Source organism: Molossus molossus, unplaced genomic scaffold (assembly GCF_014108415.1).
Source record: "Molossus molossus isolate mMolMol1 unplaced genomic scaffold, mMolMol1.p scaffold_m16_p_9, whole genome shotgun sequence".
NCBI classification, from domain to species: domain Eukaryota; kingdom Metazoa; phylum Chordata; class Mammalia; order Chiroptera; family Molossidae; genus Molossus; species Molossus molossus.
The window spans coordinates 22,779,187-22,785,832 of NW_023425403.1; the positions used below are offsets into that span (position 1 = coordinate 22,779,187).

The following is a 6,646-nucleotide window of genomic DNA, read 5'->3' on the forward strand; positions in this document are numbered from 1 at the left end:
GACTTCATTTGATGGTCAATTCAAGGTGCTTGTTCCAATGTGGATATCAAGTGTATCTGGAAAATAATAAGCCCTGTATGAGGTATTGTAGAGTGGACAAAAGCAATCTGCCCTGGAGAATTTCCAAAAACGTATGCAGTTACATGTACCATCTTTGTGCACAAATGTCACAAGAGCCTGTGCAGGTATGCCAGCAGAGGACACCACCAATTAGTTCCTCCTTCCTCTGACTTCCCAATACACCTCATGTCTGCTCATTTATCCTGAGACCCATCACATGGTAGTGTAATTGTTTACATGCCTGTCCTTCCTTGTAGATCAAAAGTTTTTGTCTTGAATCAAAGACATTTTGTCTTGTTTATTTTTTAATATCTTTGCCTATCTACAATATTTCTCAGCTTAATAAATGTTTGCAGAATAAATGCACTATATTTGTGTGTACATTACTCACAGAGCTTTTGCAAGCAGTATTAAGAACTCTCTTCTGTGCTACTTACAACATAAGAAATTTGAAACCCTTAGTTCAAGGGCACAAAGAGAATGACATAAGCATTTCTTATTGAGAGAGCTAGAAAATTAGGTAAAATTCTTCCCTTTAAATAGCTCAGCTCATATAAGGTAAACCCATTTCTTATATCAGAAGAGGAAGAAATGATGTTCAGACCAGATATCCTTTGATGTTATGCAAATCCAAAGGTTAAAGACCAGTCAGGAAGATACTTTGATTCTAATCTATGACTTATAATTTATAAGAAAAAAAAATTGCATTATCTAAAATGCCTCTAAAAATATCTGCATTAAAAAGTTGGCTATAAGGTGTAAATGAGAGTGAACAGAGAAATTATTCTAGGTTCAAATATCTCAGCCATTTTTAAGTTCTATTGGTTTTCCATCAAGTAAAACTAATGTGTGTTCACACAGACACAATAAAAAATGACCTGATTACTTGGTTACTGTTGTTCAATTCAATTGCTTTAATAAAAGAGATTGTGTGTGTAGAATAAAACTCTGCTATTCAGTCAGCTAAAATTCAGTCTGCTCATTCATTTATCTAATGTTTGTTGAGAATTCACCATAAGCCATGTCCTTACATCCACCATACATATATTCAAGCAAGTAGTTACTACATTTTGCCACAAGGTTGGTTAGATGGGATTCAATAGAAGATCGGCAAACAGGTTAGATTTCGCTGGGACCCAACTCAAGAATTAATTCGTTCAATCAACAAACATGTACTGAGAACCCCGCATGGGTCATGCATTGTCTTAAGTGGTAGGGTTACAACAGTAGATAAGATAGGTCTGACCCCTGCTTGAATGGCATTTACAGATTCATGGGGAGAGGAGACAGAAATTAAGTAAACAACAAACAAAGCAATAAACGCAACTGTGACAAGTAGAGTGAGGGAAACAAACAGGTGTTCATGAGGTAATAAGAGGGGCAACTAGCTCAGAGTAGTGGTCAGGAAAACTGGCTCTACAGAAGTAACTCTTACACTGAGCCCTGAGAACGAAATGAGCATGCAGGGGAGATGCAGATAGGGCACGGATGCTTACTTCCAGGGTATAAACCTGGCCAGTCACTTTGTCCTGAAGGATGAGCAGACAAAGGGGGTCTTAAGATTTATCATGACTAGGAATCAAGCTAGGGATCAGGAGTACAGACTAGTTCGGAGCTGGCTGTCAGATAAAAATCAAGCCACGGAAGCTCTGAGGCAGGAGGGGAGGTCCACTCCAGTTATAGATTCAGTGAGCCTTTACTTGATCAGAAAACCATGGCAAGTCTTTGGTCTCCCTCCAAAGGCAACAGCTAGGCTAGACCCTCCTTGATCTTAAAGAGACCAAAGTTATTAACGCATTGATAACCCCCATTCAAAGTCCTATCCTCGTCCACCCAGAAGCCTTCAGAACCCAAGTAATATCCCCTCTGCAGGTGTGGAGCTCAGCTGGGGAATTTAACTTCCCAGCATTCTGGGGACAGCTGGTCTTCCAGTTCCATGGACTCCCTCATTGGTCTTTCTTTGGAGCCCACCATTAACTGCCTCCTTGGCCCTCTAGTATCTTGGGCAGAGGTTCTGACAACAGGGCACTTGATACAGTTTTGTCCAAAAAGGAAACAAAAGTGAGCGCTGAAATTGCAAAACTCTAAAGCAACACAAATATGACAAGTCCACAGAATGGCATATCGAGTACCTGCATATTTCAGTAGGGTTCTTTTAAAGCATTCGGTGCTAACAAATGGGTGACATTGGAGTATTTGTGTGGGGGGAAGGAGAAACTTAATGTATTTAAATACACAACTTTTGGCTTAACTAAGCACCGGAGCACATTTTCTCATGCTATATTTAGGCAATGGGTCTTTGTGTTTAAGGAATTATGAATTATTGAAGAGCACTTTACAAAAAGTTGGCAGCAATCCCTGAGCCACAGTCTGAATCAGATTTTTAAACTTCTAATATTTCTTCAGTGTAACCCTCTAGGACAGAGTGCTCAAGAGAGATCAGGACAGTAAATGGAGTGAGGATTTTATAATTAAATAACCCAACCAAGTGAAATGGCAAAATCCAAAAGAAGGAATTTCAGACTAGAAAAGAGAAGACCTACGTTCTTCTGATTTCAGCTTTACCACTTCAAAGCCACGAGGCTTTGGGTAGCAATAAATCCCTCTGAGTCTCATTTTCCTCCTAGATAAAGTGGAGAAAACAGTATATACTCTTCTCTGACTATTGGCCAGAACAATTATAAGAAATAAATGTGAGTGTGTGCATGTGTCTGTGTGTACATAGAAACTGTGAAGCAGCAAAAATGTAAAGGATAATAATAACGGGGGTGCTAAGAAAACACTGATAATAGACTTCTTTTACTTTAACACCATACCTGCTCTCCAGGTGATTATCAGATAAGCCCTCTGGGCATGACAGGTGCCTAAAACTAATTATTTATCTTGTAAACCTTTTCCTGAATTCCAAAAAAGTTTGCTTTTCTGGAAATCTCTCCTCATAGTCTCTTTCTTGATCTGAATAAATCTTTTAGTTCTAGATTGCAACTTGAAATGCTTTCTGCTGCACTTACGAATCTCACGTTCACCTCTAACTTCTTGACACAAGGAACTCTGTCCCTGGAGGTGTCCCTCAGGTGTCTGGACAAATTCTAGGAAGCAGGTAGTCCTTCCCAACATAGCAACTTCCTCCTGGTTTTACCACCAAGGAAGTTTGCCACTTGTCTCTTGTCCTCTACTTCCCAAGTTGGAAGTTAGGTCTATGCCACTCTGCCTCTCAGCCACTGGAAAGGAAGGGCAGGGGGAGGTTCCCACCAGCTCCCTGGATGGCCATCCAAGGAGACTGCCTGCAAGTCTCCTTCCCCAGCTAAGAGATGCGCTTTACAGCACACCATTCTTCACAAATGTCTCCTTCAAAATTCTGTCCTCGCCATTTTGTGTTCCCAAACTAAGTGAAAAGGATTTGACTGTTGCAAAACTGATACTCCAAATTTCTTGTGTTAAATTCCGCATGTGTGTATTTGTCTTCCATTCTCTTTTGTACCCGACTTTATCATATCGGTGTCTCATTCCAATGTCCTATCCCAGGTGGACGGGACCATCCCAGATTTACCTCTACTGCATAAGGATATAACATCATGAGCACTAGGACATTCAAATTTATACTCTTGTTCGATATGCATCATTTTTTTTTCTAAATGAGCACACAAATTGTGCTATGGAATTGTCGGTGTGAATCTGGCTTAAAGATCAGGCACTGTGACTGTCCCAAGGTCAGTCACATTCTCACATCCATCACAGAAGCAACCATGTCCTTGATTCTGGCTCACTGTCATGTCCTAAATATACAGCTATCTAATCTATTTGAAAGATGTTGAATAGGACTCAGTTCTAAGACCACAATTTTAAAGAAAATTGGGTTTTCTTTCTTTATAAAATTCCTCTTTCCCTCTCCCCTCAAGTCTCTTCCACTTATACATACTCTGATTTCATCAATGCCACTTGTAAAATCAGCCAAGTCTGGGACAAAAGCAAAATAATAAATTGAACCTGAATCTAATCAACCTTCCAAATCTAACTTCCAAATTAACAGGAAATACAGGAGACTGAAGAACATGATAAAGAAACCAACAGAGATGCTATCAACAAAATCCAAGTGTGGAAAAATCCACGGGATAAAACACCTGCTTTCTTGAATAACAACAACAACAACAACAACAACAAATGGCAAAGATAAAAAGGGGGAGATTGAGGCGAACCTTTCGAGTGAAAGAGTTGTTTTTTTAAATTTGTTTTTGTTACAGATGTTTCTCCTTTTCCCCCCATTGACACCCTCCTCTCCATCCCCTCCGCCCCATCCCCAGCTTTGTTGTCTATGTTCATTGGTCATGCATACATGCATATAAGTTCTGTGGTTTATCTCCCCCACACACACCCTCCCTCCTCTGAGGCTTGTCAGTCTGTACCCCACCTCTGTGTCTCTGGGTCAATTTTGTTCAGCAGTTTCTTTAGTTCATTATATTTCACAAATAAGTGAGATCATGTGATATTTGTCTTTCTCTGCTTGACTTGTTTTGCTTAGCATAATATTCTCCAGGTCCTCCCATGCCATCTCAAAAGATAAGAGATCTTTCTTTCTTACAGCTGTATAGTACTCCATTGTGTACATGTACCACAGCTTTTTAATCCACTCATCTACTGATGAACACTTGAATTGTTTCCAGATCTTAGCTATTGTAAATAGTGCTGCTATGAACATAGGGGTACATATATTCTTTCTGATTGGTGTTTCAGGGTTTTTTGCATATATTCCTAGAAGTGGGATCACTGGGTCAAATGGAAGTTCAATTTTTAACTTTTTGAGGTAACAACATAGTGTTTTCCACAGTGGCTCCACCAGTCTGCATTCCCACCAGCAGTGTACTAGAGTCCCCTTTTCTCCACACCCTTGCCAATACTTGTTGTTTGATGATTTGTTAATGGTGGCCCTTCTGACAGGTGTAAGGTGATACCTCAGAGTTGTTTTAATTTGCATCTCTCTGATGATTAGTGACATTGAGCATTTCTTCATATGTCTCTTGGCCATTTGTATGTCCTTTTTGAAGAGGTGTCTGTTTAGGTCCTCTGCCCATTTCTTAATTGGGTTCTTTGTCTTCCTTTTGTTGAGCTGTATGAGCACTCTATATATTTTGGGAATTAACCCCCTTATCTGATGCATCATTGGCAATTATGGTCTCCCATATAGTGAGATCCCTTTCCGATGGTTGTTTCTTTTGCTGTGCAGAAGCTTTTGAGTTTGATGTAGTTCCATGTGTTCATTTTTTCCTTTGTTTCTCTTGCCTTAGGTGTTGTATCAGTGAAAATTCTGCTGCACATGAGGTCTGAAATTTTGTTGCCTGCATTTTCTTCTAGAATTTTTATGGATTCACGAGTTACATTTAAGTCTTTTATCATTTTGAGTTTATTCTTGTGTACGGTGTAAGTTGGTGATCTAGCTTCATATTTTTTCAAGAAGCTGTCCAATTTTCCCAACACCATTTATTGAAGAGACTGTCTTGACTCCACTGCATGTTCTTGCCACCTTTGTCAAATATCAATTGAGCATATTGTCTTAGGTCCATTTCTGGGTTCTCTATTCTGTTCCATTGATCTATGTGCCTGTTCTTGTGCCAGTACCAGGCTGTTTTGATTACAGTGGCTTTGTAGTACAACTTATGTCTGGTAATGTGATCCCTCCTACTTTGTTCTTCTTTTTCAAGATTACTGTGGCTATTCGGGGTCTTTTTTGGTTCCATATAAACTTTTGGAGTGTTTGTTCTAGTTCTGTGAAATATGTCGTTGGTATTTTGATGGGGATTGCATTGAATCTGTAGATTGCTTGGAGTAGTATGGACATTTTAATGATGCTAATTCTTCCAATTCATGAACAAGGTATGTGCTTCCACTTTTTTATATCTTCCTCTATTTCTTTTTTCAATGACCTGTAGTTTTCTGCAAGTAGGTCCTTTACTTCTTTGGTTAAGTTTATTCCTAGGTATCTTAATTTTTTTGCTGTGATGGTAAATGGAATTTTCTTTTTTAGTTTCTCTTTCTGTGATTTCAAATAATATGGAAGCATGTCATCCTTGTGCAGGGGCCATGCTAATCTTCTCTGTATCATTCCAATCTTAGTATATGTGCTGCTGAAGTGAGCACTCGAGTGGGAGTTTTTAAGAGATATATCAACCAATTGTAAGATATGGTTTACTTATTTCCAGATTAAAACGAAGAGACTGTGAAAACATGTGAGAAAATCAGAAAATTTTGAATAATACTTGATATTTGATAATATTAAGAATATATTAATATTTGATGGATGACAATGTTTTTGTGATTATGTTTTTCCAAAGCATTGTGTTTGTTAAAGATTTATACTGATATACTTATTTGATATTAGCTTCATAATAACACAGTGGTAGCGTAGAATTCGTAGGGTTGGAGAGAACACAGGATTGTCCATGATTTGATAATTGCTGAAGTTGGATGATGGGACAAGAGGGTTTGTTATACTATTCCTTATTTTTGTATACATTTAAAATGTTCTGAATAAATAAAATGTTTTTGACAGAGAGCTGCATAATTTGCTAACCAGATGATTAGATAACATGGA

The 6,646-nt window shown here is 38.6% G+C and overlaps 1 pseudogene; it reads right to left on the reverse strand.

Annotated features, from left to right (window-relative positions):
- Window positions 1-6,099: 6,099 nt before the first annotated feature.
- Window positions 6,100-6,192, reverse strand: LOC118623077 (annotated as a pseudogene).
- Between the last annotated feature and the right edge of the window lie 454 nt (window positions 6,193-6,646).